Here is a 23,990-nt window from a genome sequence, read left to right as displayed (position 1 = left end):
TGACTTACATCTCGTTCCAACGACAGCGAATAGATGATAAAAGTTGTTCGGACCTTCACTATAGAATAATAGACTGTTAACGAAGTGGCGCGCGCTCGCGCTTATATTTACATTGCTGATCGCGCCAGCCACCGGATCGAGGCGGTGACCGTAGCCACGTCGATTCCCGACAGCTGTGTCGACATGCACCGCAAACATGAGCCTTCCGTGTGAGATGCACCACAGCAGAGTCGGGACGGGAGGCAAGCAGAGGAGCGAAAAACGCGACATAGCGGCTTTCCTTTACTTTCTATCGATCTCGTGCTTTTGTCAATGTACAATATTTTCGTCGTTCTTCACGCTCTCATTATCGGTTAGATAAAGAAAAATATCGAAATTTTAATATTTCTCGGTCAAAAATTTCTAAAAATAAGCTAAGAACGTAGTATAATAATAGTAATAAGTTAAGATGTGTAGTATTCGACGTAAGATAATACTTGCCGTCAGTTCTTCAGGCTAAAATTTTCTATTACTTTGCTTCGCATGTATATGAACTCGTTAAATTTCCAATTATTTGAATTTGGCATTCTATTTTTAATAATCTAATTAATTATCTAATTAAATTTAATAAGTTTTTAATACAAGAGATAATATTTTGTTCGCAATTGTTTGCAGTAACAATGATTTCGTTTCTAATCGAAGTTATATAAAAATATAGCATTTTGAAAAAACTGTTTTAAACAAACACCTAACCTAATCTAACCTAACCTGATGCGCAATTCTGAAAAAAAAAAAATTGTTGATCTCATATCTTGATCTCGAATTGTAGATAGTGATTTTCCTCTTGTTCGTACATTGTAAAAAATTTGCTTCAATAATAAGTATAATTCTATAAAATATTTTTTACAATGTAAAAGATGAAATTGAAAGGACGAGTCAGTGATAATCTCGTTGTCACATAACTGCATCGAATACACAATGGAATTTCTCGCGTTTCTCCTTCCCTTGATTGAATCATCGAGAGTCGTATTACGCACGGTCGTTTCTATGTTTATGTCATCATTGTTTTTATGCCGTATTAGACATCGATCGATTTAAACGTCACATCTCATTCGACACATTTGTTCGTGTTTCTGAACGTTCTCTGCGTAAATTTTCAACCAAGATGAATACGATCAATCGTCTTTAACGATCTTTGCGACTATTCTTTAACGTGCATTGTCACGCACATGACCCAGATTTATTCGCGGTCGTGTTTCCTTTTTGCTCGGATGCTCGCCCTGAAATATTTCGAGATGAATCATTATTTATATTCCATTTTCAGTAATTTTTTCCGCAAGAATAGAGTTGTATATTTCTTACATCACTTGTCCTAAAAGTTGCACACAGAGAGAAAAGAAAGAGAGAGAGAGAGAGAGAGAGAGAGAGAGGGAGAGAATTCGGTCACTTGTTTCCATTTCTTTAGAATTGTATAAAACCTTAAGGATTTCCACAAAATCCAGCTTTTCGCACGATATTGTTCTAAAGATGGTGTTCGAGGATATGAGGCTAATCCTCATCATTGTCGCTTGGTCGACATTCTTTAATCCCATGGATTTTCTCCAGGGAATCGAGCCCGCTCCTCTTATTTTCTTCGAATTACTACGATAAGTGGACATAATTCTCCCTCTCTTTATTTTTCTTGATAGAAAAATTAACGAGAGAAACTTTTAATATACCAAAGAAGAATCGGTAAACACGAAGATTAACAAAATTAAAGGAAGGCGAATAATTAGCGAGTGCACTTTTCTATTACCTTCAATCAAGCTTCAAAATGAAAACATCACAGTGAAGAGAACACGTTGAGAAAATGCAAAGGGAGGATTAAAAAAACGATGAGTTAGGCAAACGAATGAAGGAGACAAGAGACGAGACAAGAGAAAGAATAAGAATTGATTTATTCATTTAAGGAAGAGGGAGAGGCAGATAAGCACTGATAGAGTGACGAAGACGGAGAAGCGCAAGGACGGAGAATACAAGCAGCGAGGAAAGAGAGGGACAAAAATAATGAGAGAGAGAGAGAGAGAGAGAGGCTGTAATGCAATGAGTGTGAAGAGAAGGAAGGCAGTCGGAGTGCGTGAGCACGAGAAATGCGTATGTGAGGGACACACGGTAGCTTCTCGTAGCAAAGACAGTCGCTGCCCCGCCGCAAGGCTGCTCGCATCGTGCCGGAAGAAGAGTCCGCCCACATCCCCTATGTGCGTGCCCCTTTTTTGCGTCGCGTGTGCCCCCTCTTCTTCCGCATTCAAATATCGATTCGCATCGTGTGATCGCGTTGAAAAAGTTTTTTTTTTTTTTTTTTTTTTTTATTCAAGATCAGTGTTCCTGTTACCTGTGCTTCTGTGAAAGAACGATTTAACGCGAAGATAATAGGTTGATGCTTATACTGGAGAAGGTGAAAGGTAGTTGGCGAAAATCGTTGTTGAATTATTCATACGAATCTAGATTTTTGGTTGCGTTCTACGAAAATCAATATATAATGTAAATTTATTTATATTGGTAAATAATTTGCAGCTTTTAGGAAAACTTGTAGAATCTGAGTCGGCTAAATGTGACTCGAGAGAGTCCAAGTTTTTAATTGCCCGAGTTTTTCCGCCGAATGAATTTCCACGCTTCGAATATCTCACAATCAATAACAGTCGTCAAAGATCGTGATTAGGCAAAAGTTTTGGTACGGCGTCAAATTTGATCGAAACGCAAGCAAACGGCTGACGAAAGAAACGTCGGGCAAATTAATGGGATATTCGCGGAGTTAAAAGTACGGCGTAGCCGAGAGAATCGCAATGATTGGTGTAAACGTTTGTAGTTGTTGGAGTTTCACGAGTTCTCGCTCCAAAAATAATCGTAGTATTTTTACCATCGCTTTACGTTAACTTCGCTGCCGTGAGCGAAACGCTCGGCACAAAGTGGCGTTAATTTGGGCGCCATAACATCGTCATAACATATGGAGCCAGGTCAATTCGAAAGAGAGATCTAATAAACTGCATTCGATCGATGATGCTTTCGTATCTCGAATCGATAATCGTATTCGTGCTTTTATTTCATCGTGATGAATCAAGGAGATTTTTTGCCTGTCGTGTCTATCGACACTACAAGACATAAACATAATTTGAACCAGGGTTGGGAAGTAACGCGTTACTTGTAACGTCGTTACCGTTACGGTTTCATTTTTTCGGTAACGATCGTTACTTTTTTTTTGTTTGTAACGGTAACGGTAACGTCGTTACGTTTTTACAGTAACGGTAACGAATTAGCCGTTACTTTTATCGTTATTTTTTGGTTCTTTATTATCTTATATCTATTCAATAGATTTTTGAAAAATATCTTGTAGCCTTCTATCATAGGCTGCATTCCGATAGTCACTGCCAATACTGAAAATCTAGAGTAACGTAAATTATAGATTTTACAATACTGACAGTAAATATTGGCATACACTCTTAATAATATCAATATTTCTCTTATCAATATTTAAAAACAATGTTTGATAAAAATTTTCGACAAAATTGAAATTTGTAAATTACAATTTAAATTCCTATAAAGATAAGTATATTAAAAAGTAAAGATATTAACATAAAAAATTAGAATCGTTAAATAAGTTTAATATAAAAAACGCTTGCTATATAGAGACTAATTTAGAGTTTTTAATTGTAACATAGATTATTACATTTAATATTGTTTATTAAGTAATTTTATAATCTAATAGCTTATTTTAGCATTACAAAAAACAAAAACATAACAAAAAAGTAACGAATCGTTACTTTCCAAGTAACGGTAACGGCAACGCGTTACTTTTTAAAATCAGTAACGAGTAACGGTAACGAGTTACTTTTTACAAAAAATAATGGTAAACGCGTACTAAACTTTTATAGAATAACATTCCCAATCCTGATTTGAATTCACAGAAGCAAAAGGGCCATTCACTTTGACGTTTTTACTAGCGGTGCAACATCAGCAATTGATGCACGTGAATCGTGAAGAGAGAATCGTCATTTATTCTTTGCGTCATTTTTATTTCACACATTGTGCGTCATAGACACATCATAGATAATTAGAAAATTATACCCTACATCAATCGTGTATTTCCATAGTAAATTATAGCTTATATATTTTAATAGATATAAAAAAATCAATTCGAGGATGACCGTTATTAAAATTTCAATAAACATTTTTTTAAACAACTATAATAAACTGATAAAAGAATACCTGTGCTATTATAAAATAATATGGATAAGAATGGGACACCCAGTATAATTGCGGCTTTCGAGTCAGCGCTTCTAATTACATTTTCCTGCTGCGACCTGCCCTATCTGCGGTTTCATCGTTCCTTTAGGCGTACGACCTTTCGTAGCCACGTTACGTCGACAATGTCGCGTACACCCACGAGCTTCTGTGGCATCACAATTCCCGTCTTAAAGTCCGATCATGTCTTTTGCTGGCTGCCGCTTTCGACATTGCGACTTGTAAGCGACTTAACGGGAATTCGAGGCACGATCGGATCTTGGCGTGATCGTTGAATCGATCAGACTTTGGTTGAATGAAACGCGATTTACCACAACTGTCGCGCGCACTCGTCTTTCCGTACTCCTTGTCCATCTCTAATCAACATTGTTTTCCATACGCTTTTATCTCGGTCTAGACAGAAATTCACATCGTGATCGCGTTATTTAAATGAATGATTCATTACGGGCGATTTAATAATCGCTCCAGCTTAATGACCGGGCGAGTGTGTCGGGTCTAACGTCTAATTCCGGCTAATAGCCGGATGAAAAAAATAAAACCAACGAGATCGCTTTCCAAATTGATTGTTTTACCGCGGGTTCCTGATTATTCTTATCTAGACATTCGCCGACGCGTGAGCGAGAGATAAAAAAACGCCCGCGCGTTTTTCCCAAGCTCTTTCCTCGGAGGCAAAATGCGCTGGAGCAACGCCGCGGGTGGTTACAATTATTGGCACTTCTCTGATGTGCAAACTTGGAACCGTGAAGTCGGAGCATCTCGCTCAGAGATGCCCGAGGGAAATAACGAGACTTGCGCTCCGACTAACACGCTAACGTCTTGTCTCATCTTTCGGCTTTCGCAACGCGCGTTTCTTCCCGGCAAAACACGTAAGAGAAAAAGAAAATACAAGTGTATAAAATCAATAGTTAAAAAAGATCTAGAAATGCTATATCAAACATGTAAGTTATTTCTATTTATTAGTCATCAAATTTTAAAATAAATGATTTTATCGATCAACAACTTCATAGCAATACAACCCGGAGACCGGAGAGAAAATCCGACATCACCTAACCGTCTCAATATCGCGAGCATAGATATTTACTAATATGTATCAAGAGTCTCCGCTTAATAAAAATATCCGGTTACTTGATAATTATTTCCGTGAGTAGCTGGTCAAAATTTCGTCAGAAAATATATTTTGAAAGAAAAAAATAGATAGATTTATCGATTTCCTAAATATATTAATATTTTGATTTGACGAAAAATGTACAAAATCTAAAATAAGAAACTATTATTAACCAGAACATTGTAGTTTCTTACTTTATATTGTTGTACTCATAAATTTATAAAATAGTTTTTTATATTGCTTTTCATCTGTTAATAGCTTTATGTATGAGAATATATAATTTTATGTAGAAGAATATATAGCTAAAAAATTATAGATATTAATTGAGTAATAACTATCCATAGTTGTACTGATCAATTATTATATTCTAGAATTTGCCTATTTTTTATACAAATATTACATTTTTGAAGCGCCATCTGTGTAGAAAAAAAAAATCATATTATAGCTAATATCTGGCCATGAAATTTCGAAAAAAATATTATTACTCAATTATTGGTAAGTAAATGACAGAAAAATTTTTATTAGAAAAACTGGGTGGTTTTTTAGGCACTGGCCAATTTTTCCCAGAAACTTTTCTATTCGGGCATGACGTAATCGCGATAATTAATATCTCATCTTTCCATCATGCCCAGTGAATTTGATTAATATCTAGGATTGGAACGCGTATAATTACACTATAATTATCCCGAATCTATATTACGGAAGGAAGGGATGCCGTATAATTATTATCAGATATCCTATTTGGCAGTTTATTTAAAATTTAAAATTTTACTCCATTGTATCCCGATTTTTCAAGTTTATTCCTTTTATTTTGTTCAAATTTATTTACTCGACGCGCGGAAATTCTATCGCGAAAATCTAGAAATCGGAAACACTCAGCGATCAGTTTTATCTTTTCTACGCCGCGCTGAAACGTACCAGGAAGCATTGGAAAAGGCAAATTTCTTTTTCTCCTACTAACAATGCGATGTTGGGTCAAGAGTAGTCGACGAGCAAATTGATCAAGTGGGGTGATCGCGCTGTTAGACGCGTTCGATCGGTTGCTGCTGTTGCAGGTGAATGAATCCCGGCTCTCACGTTCTCTCCTCTTTAGTCTGTCCATCGACCCTAACTAGCTATTTATATACACGAGTCGTCCGCGTCTGTGATCGTGCCACTGGCCATATCTACGCTTAGGACGTACATACACGCACTTTTGCGTGTGCACGCGCATCGTTGCTGGCCGCTGCCGCAACCGCTGCGATATACGAGCGTTTGTATGGTGTCGAGTCGTTCTCGTCCTGTGTACGCGTCTCTCTTCTGCTTATATTATATCGCGCTCAATTACCAGGTATATAAATATGAAACCGGAATTTGCCCATAGATTGCCCTAGCTGTCATTGTAGTTACCGTCAAACCGCGTCATTGGCGCCATTTTCTTGTTTTGACATCTGATAAAGATTTTCAACTCACAACAATACAAGTTTCGTACAACAGCATAGTTCTTAATAGCGTTGAACATGTCGAATTTTGTGCCTGGAAACTACGATTTGCGGACAGCATTGATTTTCTGTTACCATTTGAAGAAAACTGCTGCAGAATCGCATCGTATGCTTGTCGAAGCTTACGGTGAGCATGCTCTTGGTAAATCACAGTGCTTTGAGTGGTTTAAAAAATTCAAAAGTGGCGATTTTGACGTGAGAAACGAAGAACGTGGAAGACCACCGAAAAAGTTTGAAGACAGCGAATTGCAAACATTGTTGGATGAGGATGACGCTCAAACGCAACAACAACTCGATTTGAATCAAGCTTTGCGTGAAAAATGACCAGAATATCAAAAAAGGCAACACAAAGTGATTTTGCTTCATGATAATGCACCATCACACACAGCAAAACCGGTCAAGGAAACGATTGAGGTGTTTAGTTGGGAAATACTTTCGCATGCGGCTTACTCACCAGACTTGGCTCCATCCGATTACTACTTATTTGCATCGATGGGACACGCACTTGCCGAGCAGCACTTCACTTCTTACGAAAATGTATGAAAATGGCTCGATGACTGGTTTGCCTCAAAGGAGCAACAGTTTTTTTGGCGTGGCATCCACAAATTGTCAGAGAGATTGGAAAAATGTATAGCTAGCAATGGGCAATACTTTGAATAAAATATTTTTTATCATTTTCATACAATAAACGTGTATTTTCTATACAAAAATTCCGGTTTCATATTTATATACCTGGTATAAGCACTATAGATATCAATGCTCGCGCGAGAGAATATGAATATATAAATTGATGCCCATAAGAAAGCCGCAACTTTTTTTTTTTTTATTATTATTACTTTCGGACGAACGTGGACGATTGTATCAGTGACGTTCACTCGAAGGACACGAATATTGTTGTCGCGGACGTGAAAATATGGATGTTACACGACTTTTTGCAACGTCACGTCACGTGATCTTTCATTTAACGATCGTACATTTTCCATGCAAGATAAAAATGTTTTATCCTTTCTATAAATTAATTAAAATAATTATATTATTATATTATTAATATGATTAATAAATTAAGATAATTCCACAATTGTACTCGCATTATTATATATATAGATGTGAATCTTAATTATTCAAGTTCCTACATCACACATTTTACCTTTAAACATGGATGAAATATTATACTTATAGAAGTGCAGTTCTTTTATTACATTATACTACAAAAATGTAAGCTTGGCTCGATCTATAAATATCTTTGCCTAACATCACGTGAATTGAATATCAAGTTTGTTAAGTGCCGGTGGACGCGCTTCTTTCCGGGCGGAAATAGGAACGATGCCTGGCTGCGTTCAAACTCGTTTGTCATTACATTGTTGGTCGGTCGCTCGTTCGTTTCGAGCTACATGGTTGTATCTTTCCCGTATGTCCTAGCTTTATGCGTTCGGACACGCAACGGGGCGCACCGAAGAGTGCATGATATTATCGATATTATGCACGAGAGAGAAGAGAGAGAAAGAGCGGAGGAGAGAGAGGGAAAAGAAAGAGGTCATATGTCGTACATCACGCGTATCGTTCTGACGCGAACCCGTCCATGTAACTGACGCTTCTAATAACGAATCCTGTTTGACTTATTCCGTAGAAATCGCGAACATTGATCGATTACGGCAATCGCGGAAATTATGCAATCCTTGACGATGTTAATCGATTGCATCGGCTCGTATCGCAGGTAAAAGAGCAGTGGGCGTGTGCCTGTAACTAAGTAATATCATAACGTTCGAATTATATTCCGATATGTAATATAGGTAAAACGGTAGGACCGACTGCATGCCTCTTCGCGGAGTTTCGCTACTCCCTTTTCCGCGTTCTATATCTGTAGAGAAAAGGAGCAATCGTATCATCGCCAAAGCGAAGAAATGGGCTCGGGAAATGTGGATTTTACGGAGAAGCCGCCACGATATAAACGCGAAATTGCGAGTATATTAATGGCTCGCTGGTTGGAAGCGCATAATGATCGATTCTCTTTGCTTTTCGAGTCCTTCTTCGAGTTCGTCTATTTCTCATTTCCCGCAATAGTCTCGATGTGCCGTCGCTGATTGTGATTACTACACGCTAACGTGCTATTCGATCGCTCGAGAATTTACCGAAATTTTATTAGACACGATGAATTGATGCGAGATTCCGTCGGCATTAAAGAGACAATCCGTTTTCGGAGATGATTCCGCCTCTTTCACGATTTTTAATTCACACTGAGAGACCCATTTTGTTGAATGAAATAAAATTTGTTTGAATCAACTGAATCTCTTGTTTGGATATGGGCAAACAAATTCTTTAATTAATACAACAAGAAAATTAGTTGGAGAATTTGGTAATACTAACACACAAATTTGGTTCAGTGAACAAAATTATTAATTGTATAAAATCAAATTTTTGGTTGTTTTTTATTTTCATTTTGTTCACTGAATCACATTTGTGTGTTAGTATTACCAAATTTTCCAACTACGGTTATATTTGCTTTTGTTACATGAACCAAAGTTTATCCATATTCAACAAGAAATTTACTTAATAGTTGTCTCTTGTGATACGATAAGAAAAAGATATTGGGTTGAGTAAAAAGTCATTGCGTATTTTTTGTATGTTTTTCAAAGTCATTTATTTATATAAAGAACAAAGATCAATCAATGATATATTTTCCGTTTTGTTCGATGACCTTTTGCTATCTTTCGGTGAGCTTCATAATTCCCCGTTCGTAGAAGGACCTGTCTTTATTGGCGAAGAACTGAACAAGGTGCTGATTTACCGCCTCATCTGAATTTAACGTTATTCTACGCAAGGAGTTTTGAAGAGAGCGAAACAAGTGGAAGTCTGACGGCGCAAGGTCAGGCGAGTATGCTGGATGGGGCAACACATCCCATCCAAGCTCCAATAATTTTTGACGGGTCGCCAAAGATGTGTGTGGTCTCGCGTTGTCGTGATGGAACACAACTCCTTTACGATTGATGAGCTCCGGACGTTTCTGGATGACAGATTCGTTCAAACTGTCCAATTGCCGACAGTACACATCCGAATTGATTGTTCGGTTCCTTGGTAGGAGCTCAAAAAACACCACACCCTTCCAATTCCACCACACTGAGAGCATAACCTTCCTCTGATGAAGTTCTGCTTTTGAAGTCGTTTGAGGCGAATCATCACGTCGGGACCAAGACCGTTGCGTTCCACATTGTTGTAAACAATCCACTTCTCATCACCAATTATCATTCGTTTCAAAAAAGGATTGTTTTCTTCACGTTTCATGAGCATATCGCAGCTGTTTATACGCACCGTCAAATGAACTTCTTTGAGTTCATGAGGAATCCAAATATCGAGCTTGCTTACGTATCCCAGCTTGTTTAGAAGGACGTGAACACTTTTTTGACTGATCTTCAATGTTTCTGCAATCTCTCGTGTCGTGTAACGTGGGTTTGACTTGATCAATCCCTTTATTTTGTCGTCATCAACCTCGGTGGGCCTTCCTGACCAAAGAGCATCTTTGAGATCAAAATCACCAGCGCGGAATTTCTTGAACCAGTTTTGGCACTGACGTTCTTGTAGAGCATCGTCACCGTAAACTTTACGCAATTTTTCACAAGCTTGACGCGCGTTCTTCCCTTTACGGAAGTACAATAAAACAGTAAAATATGGCGAAAATGCACAGTTTGGTCTTCCATCTTCAACTTGTTGTAAAATCTCCGAAACTCAACCAAATCGTTCAATTTTCTTTTAGAATGAAGCTTAAACCGTCAGCTGTTAAACGATATATGACAAACATATGTGTGAATGACTCTAGTACTGCCAAAACTGAACTAATGCCATCTGTTGCAAAAATACGCAATGACTTTTTACTCAACCCAATATATACAATAGATTATATTCTCCATCTTTTCAATTCTCTCGTCGTTAACGAGAGACTAATCAGTATTTCCCGGACAGATGAATCTATCATGATTAAAGATGCACTGCATACTGCACATCACACTACACTGCATAACAATTGACTGCGTAGAGACACACGAATGCGCAAAATAGCTTATGATATTCAACTAAATGATTTAGTTCAAGTAACAAATACAATTATTTAAAACGCGATGAGACGGATGAGTTTGTTATCGCAACAATAAACTTTTATTCAGATAAACAACTCCATGGAAACAAAATAGTTAGTGTAACATTTAACTTCTTTCCAGTAACATAATTTTTATTAAATAAAACCAAATTACATGTTCAGTCAACAAAATGGTTCAACAAAATAATTTTGTTTTATTTAACGAAATGAGTCTCTCAGTGTAGTTGCAGCCAATCTAGACCTCCCCTGTCCTCAGATTAGAGTGCGCAATATGTGCGCCCGCGGATATTATAGCAGTGCACGTCGGATGGAAGTGGAATTTAAACTGTAATCTCTGTGTCCCGCGTCTTTCTTTTCTCCGTTCTAAATTTGTCTGTTGCAAAAAGAAGCAAGCGCGCCGCGCGATGCGCCGCATAACGTGGATTTAATTCGCGCGGAGAGTAGTAAACGCGACTGATTACTAAACTGCTGTCGTGGCCGAGCTCGACATGTATCGCGCGCGCGGGAAAAAATTTTAATTATTTAGTCTACCGCTTATGCGGAAAAATTCGTGCTCTCTAGGCGAGAGCAAGATTCCGTTCTGGCTTTGATGCGAGTTATTTTCGTGCGAAATTACAGTATCTGGTCAATGTTGATGAAAGAAAGAAAAAAGAGAAACGTCTTTTTTACACGGGCTGCAACAGCTTTATCCGAGACTTAACTGGTCGTACGGAGGACGACTTAGCGTCTTCTTTGATGTTGGCTATTTTCGTTCTGACTCTTGCGCGACACGTTGCGAGATGCTTCTTCCATTAGTCTGGATGCATTTATCTATGAGATGCAGGATTATAAAGTATATTTGAGTGCACGTATACAGGATATAGATCTAACTCTCTTTCTCTCTCTGTCCCTCTGCTTTTTCTCTACATTTGCCACTCCGCTGTTATCCTTGTCTTCCCGAGACGGATGCAACAGCCATGAACCAAAAGTAAAAAAACGACGCCGGAATTAGTACGTAAACGGTTAACTAAGTTACTGCGCGACGTGGGAAGAAGCGTTTGTATATATACTCATAATTATTTTAATTGGGAAATACGGTGCGAGAGAAATAAAAGAGATTTACTTTAATGTAATATGCTGTCGGGATAATCTGGCTTTCTCGGAGAGAGCTCAAGTATCGGACGGTCAGAAACCGGTAATTAAAATGCAAAAAGATATTTCCGCGGAAATGAACGATTAACGAATACGCGTCGCGTAGCATTTAATTACCTCAAGTGTTTTAACGGATGGAGCAGAGCATTCTCTTTATCCGGTATATAAATCGTATGTAAAAGTCCACGCACATATAATTAAATGTAATTCCACTTAGTCTCGTCACATCAAAAAGAATTTCTTCTAATTCTAACATACGGAATCTATATTCCTCGTATGAACCTCACATCTCACCTTAAAAACTAAAGAACACCGGTTGCTTGTTTTCCAATATAAATAAAGCTCGCGCGTGGATGAAATGCGGAATTCCAGTACATTTCGGAATTAATTATAATTATTTAGAGACGGTCGTTACGTTATGCCACATACTCACACGGGGAAGTGTCTCTCGTGTCTGTATTATGTGGGCGTGTGGGCGATGTAATTTACCGGGACGAGATGGTTGATCGAGCGGCGGCGAAAATTCATGGCATGTGATGCGCGAAAAGAGAGAGACTCGCGTGTGAGTCACGTGAGAGTCACGTGCGTGTCGTGCATTTCGAGGGTGCGATCAACGAGGCCACAACGACGCTACCGACTCATTGTCGAGTACGTTCGTATGTTCGGGCGTATATAAGCGCGGTTCGATGAACTTGGAGATACTTTTGTTCGCGGACAGTTGATTTATCGCGCGCTCCTCGCGCTTGATCTTATTTTTTCGGCACGGACGCGGACGCCGAGAACAACGAGCCGCTTCTCTTGACGCAACCCAGAGGCGTGTTATCGGTCACGGGACGCGCGGGCAAGCTCTCTCTTTTGCGATTTATGCGCGAAATTCCTTGTGGTTTATTTCGATTCACGAAAAAATGACAATATATAACGCGGTCGAATAAACCTACAATATTAACGTAAAGTGGAATGTCGTTATACATGATCTTAGTTTTTTTCTTTTTTTACATACACATTGAGAGATCTATTTCGTTAAATAAAACAAAATTATTTGATTGAACCATTTTGTTGACTGAACATGTAATTTGGTTTTATTTAATAAAAATTATGTTACTGGAAAGAAGTTAAATGTTACACTATCAAACTATTTTCTTTGCACGGAATTGTTTATCTGAATAAAATTTTATTGTCGCGATAACAAACTCATCCATCTCATCGCGTTTTAAATAATTGTATATTTGTTACTTGAACTAATACCCGTATTCATAGTCCGTCCTTGAGGAATAAGGATTTCTTGTTCCTCGTTCCACGTTTCATAAACTTTCCTTGACCGAACAAGGAATCTTATTGGCTCCCTTATCTCAAGGAAGGTCACGAGCTTCCTTGAGGAATGATGCAACCTTTTTAGCAGACGATACGCAGAATATAACCAAATATAACCTCCAAAAGTTAGTTTCGTTACATTTGTGGTTTTGTGGTTATTTGTTGTCGCGCTCTCAAACTGAAAGTGTATAAAGGAAAAAGGGATAATGGACAATGAATTTTTTAATGATTCTGACGATGGATTTGAAGACGAAAATCCAGCGAATCGAATTCTGTGGCGGATTCCGAAAAGATACATTCGCGATTGGGAAAATCCCGTGGAATTTTTTGAAGATACGAAAAAGTTTTCATATGTATTATATGAAATTAGTTGCAGGCAGCATAAAACGGTGCTGCCTCCAGTCGATCACTAAAAATCCCTAAAATATTCCTTCCTTCTGAAAGGGAGACTCGAGGTCCATCTATGAAACAAGGTGGCCTTGCAGATTCAAGGAATCCTTCATGGAGGCTCCCTCCGTCCTTAAAATAAGGAAGGACTATGAATACGGGTATAAATCATTTAGTTGAATATCATAAGCTATTTTGCGCATTTGTGTGTCCCTGCGCAGTCAATTGTTATGCAGTGTAGTGTAATGTGCAGTACGCAGTGCATCTTCAATCATGGCGGATTCATCTGTCCGGAAAATACTTATTAGTCTCTCGTTAACGACGAGAGAATTGAAAAGAAATTGAATATAATCTGTATATCTTTTTCTTGTCGTATCACAAGAGACAACTATCAAGTAAATTTCTTGTTGAATATGGATAAACTTTGGTTGATGTAACAAAAGCAAATGTAACTGCAGTTGGAAAATTTGGTGATACTAACACACAAATGTGATTCAGTAAACAAAATGAAAATAAAAAACAACCAAAAATTTGATTTTATACAATTAATAATTTTGTTCACTGAACCAAATTTATGTGTTAGTATTACCAAATTCTCCAACTAATTTTCGTGTTGTATTAATTAAAGAATTTGTTTGCCCATATCCAAACAAGAGATTCAGTTGATTCAAACAAATTTTATTTCATTCAACAAAATGGGTCTCTCAATGCATGTGCTTATTAAATTTTAATCATATTTAATTTACGCGAGTAATCGAACGACAAAGCGCATTTATTTATCGCTTACCGTTGACATTTTATTACTTGCTTGAATGATTGTTAATGCGCACACGTAATTAGAGAAGTGAACTATGATTCGAGTAGCTGTACATGTACATGTATGAAATTTCTCATTCCATTTATTCAGACGATTCTACAGATTTCTCGACATGCTTTTTTCTTCTACATAGCACGATATAAATACGACACGGCGATGAGAGAGCATTAAAATTCCAGCTCCCTTTCCGGAGTATCGTCGTGCGCGAGTCGAAGCTTGCATGAGTTATGTAATTGATTGATAATCGTCGCGTTAATCATCGCATTACTTATCAGATAAGTCCGCTCGCGATAAATGACGCAGCTTTATCGCGTCGAATAAATTGGCCGCGTATCACTCGTAAATTCTTGACGTTTTCATATACACATTCATATGAGCATTATCGCGCACAAACGGCATAGTTAATTGCCCGAATGAAATTTATCGCGTTCTAAACTTTCGACGAGAAATTAACGACGTTGCGACGAAACGCGATTCAGGCACCGTGCCACGAACGAAACATCTAGAGAAATTCATTCGCCAATTAGCAATTTATATTAAACAGCCATTACACTTCGAGCGCAGTGACTTTTCCCCAGACTTGATATTCATATCGCGTAAACTCCACCGTCGTACCGTGCAGCATCTGCAATGTTTCTCATCTCTCGTAAGAGAGATTTCTCCTCGATCTATTCTTGACGACTTCACAGAATTATTTATATTCGTTGTTACACGTAGTTATATTAAATTATTATTTTATCCGATGTTGAAAAAATCATATCAGTTTTATGCAGCCTCCACAGTAAGATATTCCTTTAAAATTATACGAATTAGTATCATTTCCGATAAAATTTCGAATCGATTTGGAAGAAACAATTCATCGAACTTAATTTGAAAAAGAACGAACTTGAGCGTATTTCAGTAAATATCACATTGTGATTAAATGTTTCGTCGACTATGTTATAGTGTATATTAATACGGTTTGCGAGGCGATAATCAGCGCTGCAACGACTGACGGGAAAGGCTTTAGTGATAAGTCGTGTGATAAACCGGCAAGTGGCACGAGAGAGTGTAAAATTGTCGCGGACATTGTCACGATAAACCGGATGGCGTGCTCGCAGCCATGCTTGTTCTCGGTATACTTGACGGAAGTTCAAGGACGTTGTTGCGCGGGAAATTACAGAAAAACTCGGATCACGATAAAGTGCGGTAGATACGAAAAATCACGCAAACCAACGCTTAACATGCTACGGAATTACGCATGATTTATTTTAAAGAATTGTTATGAAAGCATCGTAAAATACATATAAAACAGAAACATTTTTTCTGTAAAAATAAAATTAAAATCGAAGAGAAAAGCTCACAAATTTTTTTAAATACAATTTTTATTAAAAAAGATAGTATAAAGATCAGAATATTTATTTTATATTTTTTAAATAAAATTATATATATATATATATATATTTGGACAAGAGGTTGTTTAACTAAATTTTTCTAAGTCTTTAATTATACGTAACACATGTATATCGCACACATTTTACTGGATTCAATTAGATTTTTCAGATGTTGGTCGCGCGTTATTTTTCTCTCCTTCTTAGAGAATTCGCAGCTTCGGTCGAGCAAACGGTCCACAACGATGACACGAGGGTGAACCGCAGATCGATAACTCGATATTCGCGCAGTCCCCTCGGCACGAGCAAGCGAGACGAGAAAAGAGATAAATAGTCGCGAGGTAGGGAACACGCGTCGTCCGGGGAAGGGGAAGTTCTTGTGCCACCAGGCAATTTGCATCCGAGGGTACACGCGTGAGAGAGTTCCCTTTTCGTTAGGGCACGTATCAAGCGGGAATATCTCGTGCCGCGACGAAGGGTCGAAGCTCGAGGGTCGACGATAATGTCTCTCTCGGAAGCTCACCTTGAGTCCTCTTCATAGGGCTCAAATTAAATATTATCTCGCCGTGGAAAGAACTCGAATGATTCGGAAAAATAAGAATTTGATAAGAAAAGTTTGTTTGCGTTTAAATAAAAAAAAAAAAAAAAAAAAAAAAAAAAAAAAAAAAAACACTTCGAAATTCTTTATAATTTATTACAGAGAAGCCTGAAACGATATGATAAATTGTGCTGGACATATCACTTGTTTGTAATGTGAAATGAAATGTCGAGATGTCAGATAAGTTCCCTTTTCATTCGAATTTACATCATTTATACACAATTCGGATATTAATTCATAGATAAATTGAGTTAATTTCCGCGTATTGATTCGTTGTGTTATTGTAGAAAACCGAGGCATGCGACGGGAGTCCCCGTTGTGCCATTTTTCTTTTTCGGTAGGTATTATCCTGAATCCATCGCGTACAAAACGGCGATGGCGTGAAGATTACACACGTGCCGGGAATTCCAGAAGATCCGTCGGGGAAACGAACGCTACGGATTCCATCTCGTCGTCTCTTTCCATCGCGTTCGTTGTCCGAACGAAAACTTCGATGGAAGTCTCATCGAATTAGCCGTAAGAGAAGTGTGACTTCGTGCAAAGGCACGCAGAAGAGGGTCTATCTTCTCGGAACGAAGCGTTACCCTTTCCTGCCCTTCCCCCGTCATCTTTTCATGATCGTCGTGTTGCCCGGTAACCCCTCCATCATCTTTAAAACCGTTATTGTCGTGAAGAAATATGTATGAATCACGCATACGGGGCTATTGTAATGTAATTTATTTTATCGAATCGGAGAGAGCTATACTGGGAGTTCTTCGTGACTTCATATAGAAGAATCCGATTTCTTTTCTTGGAATGAAGTTTACCCTTCTTTGCTTTATCGCTCTTTCACTTACTTCGTGTCTAATATTTCACCATCTCTGAAACCGTTATATCGTGAAGAGATTTGCGTGAATCACGCACGCGGGCTGATACAATCTACTTTAATTTATCGAACTAGCCATACGAAAACTTCTTTTCATTGATTGCGTACAGAAGAATGTAGGAGATTTCTTTTCTCGGAATGAAGATCGTTTCCTTAAAGATCCTTACCTTTTCTCCATCATCCTTTAAAAGCTTTACGTTTAAAAAAGATAGGCACGAATTATGTAGATGAAATCTAATTCTTTAATGTATGCAACAATATAACTTAATTTAAAATGTTTTTAATGTATACATGAAATGTTGTATCCCAGAAATATAAGAAAGAAGAAATATCGAATCTTAGTCAAAAGAACAGAGCGTTGCATTAAATAAAAAGGTTTAAAGACCGCGTAGTAAATCTCTGAACACAGACTGGCTCGGGTTATCAGCATCGATCAAAGTATGCGGCATCGTACTTTTGACCCCAGCTGTATTCGTATTCGGAACGACTTTAATTTATTCAAAAGCTGAATCTCCGTATTCCGCTGTCGCGAAAGATACCGCAATTCGCCATGCATTAATTATTAACGTTGGGGAGCGAGAAGTAGAGAGAGAGAGAGAGAGAGAGAGAGAGAGAGAGAGAGAGTAACGTTGGAAATATCTTGTTTTGTGAAATATATTTTCGTTCGCAGTACAGTGAACTCTGGCCGTTACTATTTTCGGACGCGACCCCGTCATCAGTTTTCCGATGAAATCGACTCGCGCCAGATGACTGGATCGATGGATTATATCGAAAACAATACGCGACGCATCCGTTCGTGCCTCGTATACAATTATAATTCGCAATCGCGTCGTTAAATGACATTAGGTCGACCGACGTCAGACAGGTATATGCAAATGTTCCGGAACGGTCAGAGATACGCGTTTCTCCCCCGTTTGTAACGTCCATCGGTCGCGGCGAATATTCCAGTTGTACTTATACCCAGGAAGCACCGGGAGATTGTTGATATATGCGTGTGTGTATCTATATATGTACGCGCGTATGTCCGAACATCATGGTTGCACCATCCCGGTAGAGTCGGAGGGGTTGGTTGCAAGCCGACCGGCCGGCGACTGTCCAGGGCTGCATGCATTGCGAGATTTTGCATGATAAAATATCTCGTCGAGAACAAACGTAACGAGTATCCTCTCGTTTAATATATTAACGTATAAAATAACGATTTATCATGCTCTGGACTAAAATCTTTAATAAACGATGGATCGCAATATTTCTCTTTGCAGTATTGCTGCTTGGTACATATATGAAATGTGGAAAGAGCCAAATATGAATTTGCATACGAGAGGTATGCTTGAAGACTCGAAAATATATAAAGTCGATAATGTGCAATCTCGAATAAGAATAGAAGTGATCGATAATCGAGATAAGAGGGAAGGGAGAGACATCTGTGTAAGAGATAGAGGCATGTATAAAGTAGAGCTAAAGAAGTGTGCGTATTTTTAAAAATCACTACTTTATCAGGACATTAATTAACTTACATGTTCAGAGCATCCACTTTGAGGGAGTGCTACATCAAATTAAGTTAATAAATCAATTTAATAAATAACATAACGCATGTACAGTCCGTTGAAGATCCATTACGGATTACTTTGTGAGAGTATTGGGGCGTGTGCGTCCGTACGTTTAGGGGTGAATTTACGACGAAATTATTTTACAAGTCACCTTCTCGATTTTAAATCATCTATTTTTTATAACGTTAACGATTTCTCTCTCTCTCTCTCTCTCTCTCTCTCTCTCTCTCTCTCTCTCTCTCCTTTGATCTTATCCAGAACAAATCTAATTTATTTGAGCGTAATTGCTGTCCAAATATTTAGGGATGAATTTATGACGAAATAACTTTACAAATCGCATTCTCGATTTTGAATCATCTATTTTTCTTAGCGTTAACGATTTCTATCTTTTTCTCTCCCTGTCTTGATCCCATCAAGAATAAATCTAAATTTATTTATCGCCGTCCGAATTTTGATCAAAATAATTTTAGAATATCGTTGATGTGCGAAATCGATCGATACTCGTCCGATTGTAATGCAAAAGTCGCTTTATTTAATTTTCAAACTGAAAATTAAGCGGTAAATTCAAGCGCGTTTTGCCGACAAATCTTTTCTTCGTTACCTGAATAAATCGTCGTTACAAGTTGCGAAAATTGTAGCAATCGAAATGATGTACGCGTATTTGCAGACAAGCTTTCGCGATGATTGCGAGATTCTAGCTTGATGCCAACCGTCTTTGCCAAATTAATTAAATTAACATTATAAGTAGCGTCAGTTTGCGTGCACGGTATACCTGTGGGAATTTTGTTGACGGGATCCCGGACACGCTCTACGCCATATCCAGGGACTGTCGAGTCCCTCGGTAGTCAGATTCATGCTTGAGTGCCTCGAACTCAACGTGAAAACCTTGAACTATATTATATGGCGTGAGTATCATACGGAGCCATGCGCAAAAAGCCTATCCAGTATATATATGAAAATGCATCCTTTTGAGAAAAAAAATGTACGCGATCAAAATTCTCGTCTGTCGGATATAAATTACCGCGTTTAATCTTGTTTCTTTTTTGACTCTTTTTTACTATCTCTCTTTTCGATTACATATGCATCTAGAAGAGTCTCCCTCCCCTTGTAATATAAAAATAAATAACCGGTTTGTACAAAGTATCAAACAACTTAGGTAGAAGATGCCAAATGTCAAGCGCAAATGTTATGCGAAATCATAAATATCTTGCTTCAAATTTTATCTTCTTATAATCTCGTTTTTATCATTAGAATTAAATAATTCCCCGTTATGTTATTATATTGTGTCTACAGGAGTGGCTTACATAAATATTGGATGATTGCATAAGTTCGTGCCCGATTTTCATACATGGCATTAAGTTACTGCATGGCGGAGTTCTATTGTTTTCGTGTGGTAATTGTTGCTTACACCGAATAGATGACGTTGTCTTATGTCAATTTAGCATCAGACATTGTTCAGATAAGTTCATTTGTGCATAAGAGAAATCATCAAAAATGGAGAACGAAAGGTGCATTTGGGATTGCACAAAAAAATATTCAAAGCGTTTATTTGGACCTCGCTCCTGCTCTCCGAACAGTCAAAAAGTGGTTTGGCAGATTTCGAAATGGTGATTTCAATATGGAGGATCAACCCCGCTCTGGACGGCCTTCTGGCATTGATGATGACATTGTGCATGCCTTAGTGGAAAGAAATCCAAGGATTACAACTGAGGATATTGCTGAGAGGCTGAACATCGATAATTCAACCGCTTTTCGTCATTTAAAAAAGCTTGGATACATTTCCAAGCTTGATACGTGGGTGCCGCATTTCCTGACTGAAAGGAATAAGCTGCAGAAAAACTGCAGGAGTTGCAATGGGAAATTCTGCAGCACCCGCCATATTCTCCAGATATTGCGCCTTCAGATTTTTACCTGTTCCGGTCTTTGCAGAATAGTTTAAATGGCAAGAATCTCAATTCCGAGGAAGCTGTCGAAAACCACCTTACAAACCTTTTTCAAGAAAAACCAAGTTCTTTCTTCAAAAATGGAATCGACAAGCTTATAGATCGTTGAAAAACCATTGTAGAAAAGAATGGAGACTATATAATTGATTAATAAAAGTGTTATCTCTAAAATATAATCTATTGAAGTTTATATTTAAATCGGGCACGAGAGAGAGAGAGAGAGAGAGAACTTATGCAATCACCCAATATATATCATATCGCTCGTATAAAAGATTGGATCAGCATTTCACTTGATAAAAAATTGATTCAATGGGTCGATGAACCGATCGCGGATTCGCGATTGCGACGAAAATAATACGATCATCCCTCATACAAATCCGTCCATCTTACCCGTCTTAAGGACGCCCTGACAAGAGACGAAATTCCGCGCTCGCGTTATTACAGTGGATTCCGTAGCGGCCGTTCGCCTCAACGCGTCGCGCCGTTCACGAGGCCCTGCCGGCGCGGCAGCTCAACACAGGGGTTGCAGGGGTTGCCGACGCCGGTTGAACGCGGCGGGGGTGGCTGCGGGGAGTAGGCGAGGGGAAGAAGGGCAGCTGGAGGGAGGCACGCCGGGCGTCGTGGCGCAGCTTGCCGCACCCAGCAAAGCGCCTGCTCCCCTTGAACCGGCAAAACGTATACCTGACGACGACGACGACAACGACGACGATAACGCCGCGCGTCGTCCACGCTGTTGCTAGGTGCGTTACTAACTCCGTCCCCGGAGATCATCGCGCACCGACGCCCACATCGGGTGCCCACTCGTTCGCGTCGCGACGCCGTCGCGCGTCCACGGAATCCCGGACCTTCAAGCGAGTCAAGGTCGCTACGCATTGCATAGAAACGTATTCTCGGATCGCGTAACGTTGTGCGGAAAATACGCGTGTGAAATCCGCGACTAAATCCTTGATCTCGTCGAGCGTTAACGTGACTGAAGTGATATTTAAAAAAAAGGGTCTCAACACGCATGAATGTGATAGAGAGGGATTCTTAACGATCTTTCGTTTGCGAGATAATGAATTAATCGGGTTAATAATTCCGAGGATGATTGTTAGATCGAGCAAGTTTTTGAAAGACAGTGAAAGAAAGTGAAGATTTTATAAACGACAATTCTTTCGGTAGAATCCTTCTGACCAAGTTATTATTTCGTCTAAGGGGAAAGTGAGATAAGATATTGATTGACAAAAATTCCGCGGCATCCCAGTTCCTCTCGAGATGTTATGCTTTTTTACAAAGCAAAGGAATTTGTCAATTCAATTCTTTTTTAAATCAAATTTTTTTATCACAAATATTTGTTCGTAAATTAATTTCAAGAAAAATGATCTCATCGTTGATTAACACATTGTTCATAAGTCGTTTTCTTCAGACGTCGCCTGAGATTAAACTTTTCAGAAAAGAAAATCAGTTTCCTGAAGAATAAAGTTAGGTCGCGATTTTAAAGTTTCAAAATTTCAACACTGACGATATTAATACATGAACATAACTTCGAAGAAGATCGATGAGTCGGAAAATCTCGGGGATCATTTTACTGTGTCTAGCACGGCCGGAAGCGCTTCAAAGATAAAGGCCGGGGTCGATGGGGGTGGACCGGCAATGTGAGGTGGAAGATTTCGTACCGCGATGTCAAGGTTGCACGACCTTGGTTCGGTCGGTGACACGGACAAAATTCCGTAAAATCGGGCGTGTCGCGCGATGCCTCTTATGTAAGCTTCCCGTCTCTCTCATTAAGGGTACACCGTATGTCTTTGTTGTTGGCTGAAATTTTTAATCTTGATTCTTTCGGAGACATGAGAATTCCTATAAGTACGTTGCGTTTAACACACATTTATCTGTATATAAAATTATTCTAATGAAATGTAGAAATTTTGCAGAGAATGTCCATACATCTCTTTCTTTTATTTTTTAAATTTTTATGATTATTCTTTATACTTGCAAATATATATACTTTTCTCGAGTAACATCTCGGTAATGTACATTTGCTTCTTTAAGAATTCTTATTGAGCTTCGCGCTAATCCTACATTAAGTTTCGCGGTTACCCCTTAAATTTTTTTAATGATGGGGTAGACGCAATATTCGAGTTACAAGTTTTATTATATATTTCAATTCAGAGTTTTTATCGCAAGACGATCTCGAACTACTCAAAAGTTGATTGACCCATATAGTTTCAATTTACAGTAACGCCGGCTTTATGATCTACGTAGGCGTAACTTTGTAAAATTTTACGAGAGCAAACTCTCGGATTTTTGAGATCATACAAGAGAGAATTTGTGAAAGTTTATAAACAAGGCTAGATTAATGCGTAAGAATAATTTAAGGAGTCACTAATATACCTAAAATTAAAAATCTACTTAATCTCTATCAATTATGTTGAAATAAGAACAGAGAAGGTACCTTCAAAGTTTTCTCGATAGAATAAGTTTTGATATTTATTTGATTACAGACCACCCTCACACGTGTAATATTTTTATTTCGATTAAAAGTATATTTCGAAGTTATTTCAGAATCTTCTTTAAGGCCTTCTATGTAATTCAAATTATAAGAATAGTGATTTATTTGGCATAGAAATAAAATTTTATTATAGAGAGAATACATACGCAACATTACTAAATAGAGAATTAAGATAATCATACAAGTTAAATTTTATATGTATGTATATATAAATTTATTATTATTATTATTATTATTATTATTATTATTATTATTATTATTATTATTATTATACACAATCGCGTACGACTTTAGAATGGAGATATCGGCGATTTGTCAAGCAGTTGACATAGCCAGGCTAGCTTGTGATAACAGGGGGGTTGCAATGCGGTGTTTGGGCTGCAGTGACTGCAGGCAGGCTTAAGGCGGTGTCCCGCAGTTGGGGTAGGTTAGGTACCGCTTCGTACATATATGTGCTTCCGCACGCGATGCCCTTATCAGTCGTAAAGTTTCTTAGCGGAAGAGGACATCGGAACGTTCCTCGTGCATCGAATGGTAGATAGCGTACTTCACCAGGTCACGAAGACACCGCGTCCGTCCCGTCGAAAAATATGGAAGCGACTC

At 38.4% G+C, this 23,990-nt stretch overlaps 1 pseudogene; it reads right to left on the bottom strand.

The window, feature by feature from the left end:
* LOC138940549 (uncharacterized) overlaps positions 1 to 19,811 on the bottom strand; it is a 28,849-nt pseudogene extending 9,038 nt beyond the window's left edge.
* Positions 19,812 to 23,990: the final 4,179 nt, after the last annotated feature.

Source organism: Polyergus mexicanus, unplaced genomic scaffold (genome assembly GCF_030449975.1).
Source record: "Polyergus mexicanus isolate NDT 795.1 unplaced genomic scaffold, iyPolMexi1.0 SCAF_17, whole genome shotgun sequence".
Classification (NCBI taxonomy): domain Eukaryota; kingdom Metazoa; phylum Arthropoda; class Insecta; order Hymenoptera; family Formicidae; genus Polyergus; species Polyergus mexicanus.
This window is presented reverse-complemented; position numbering and strand designations above follow the sequence as displayed.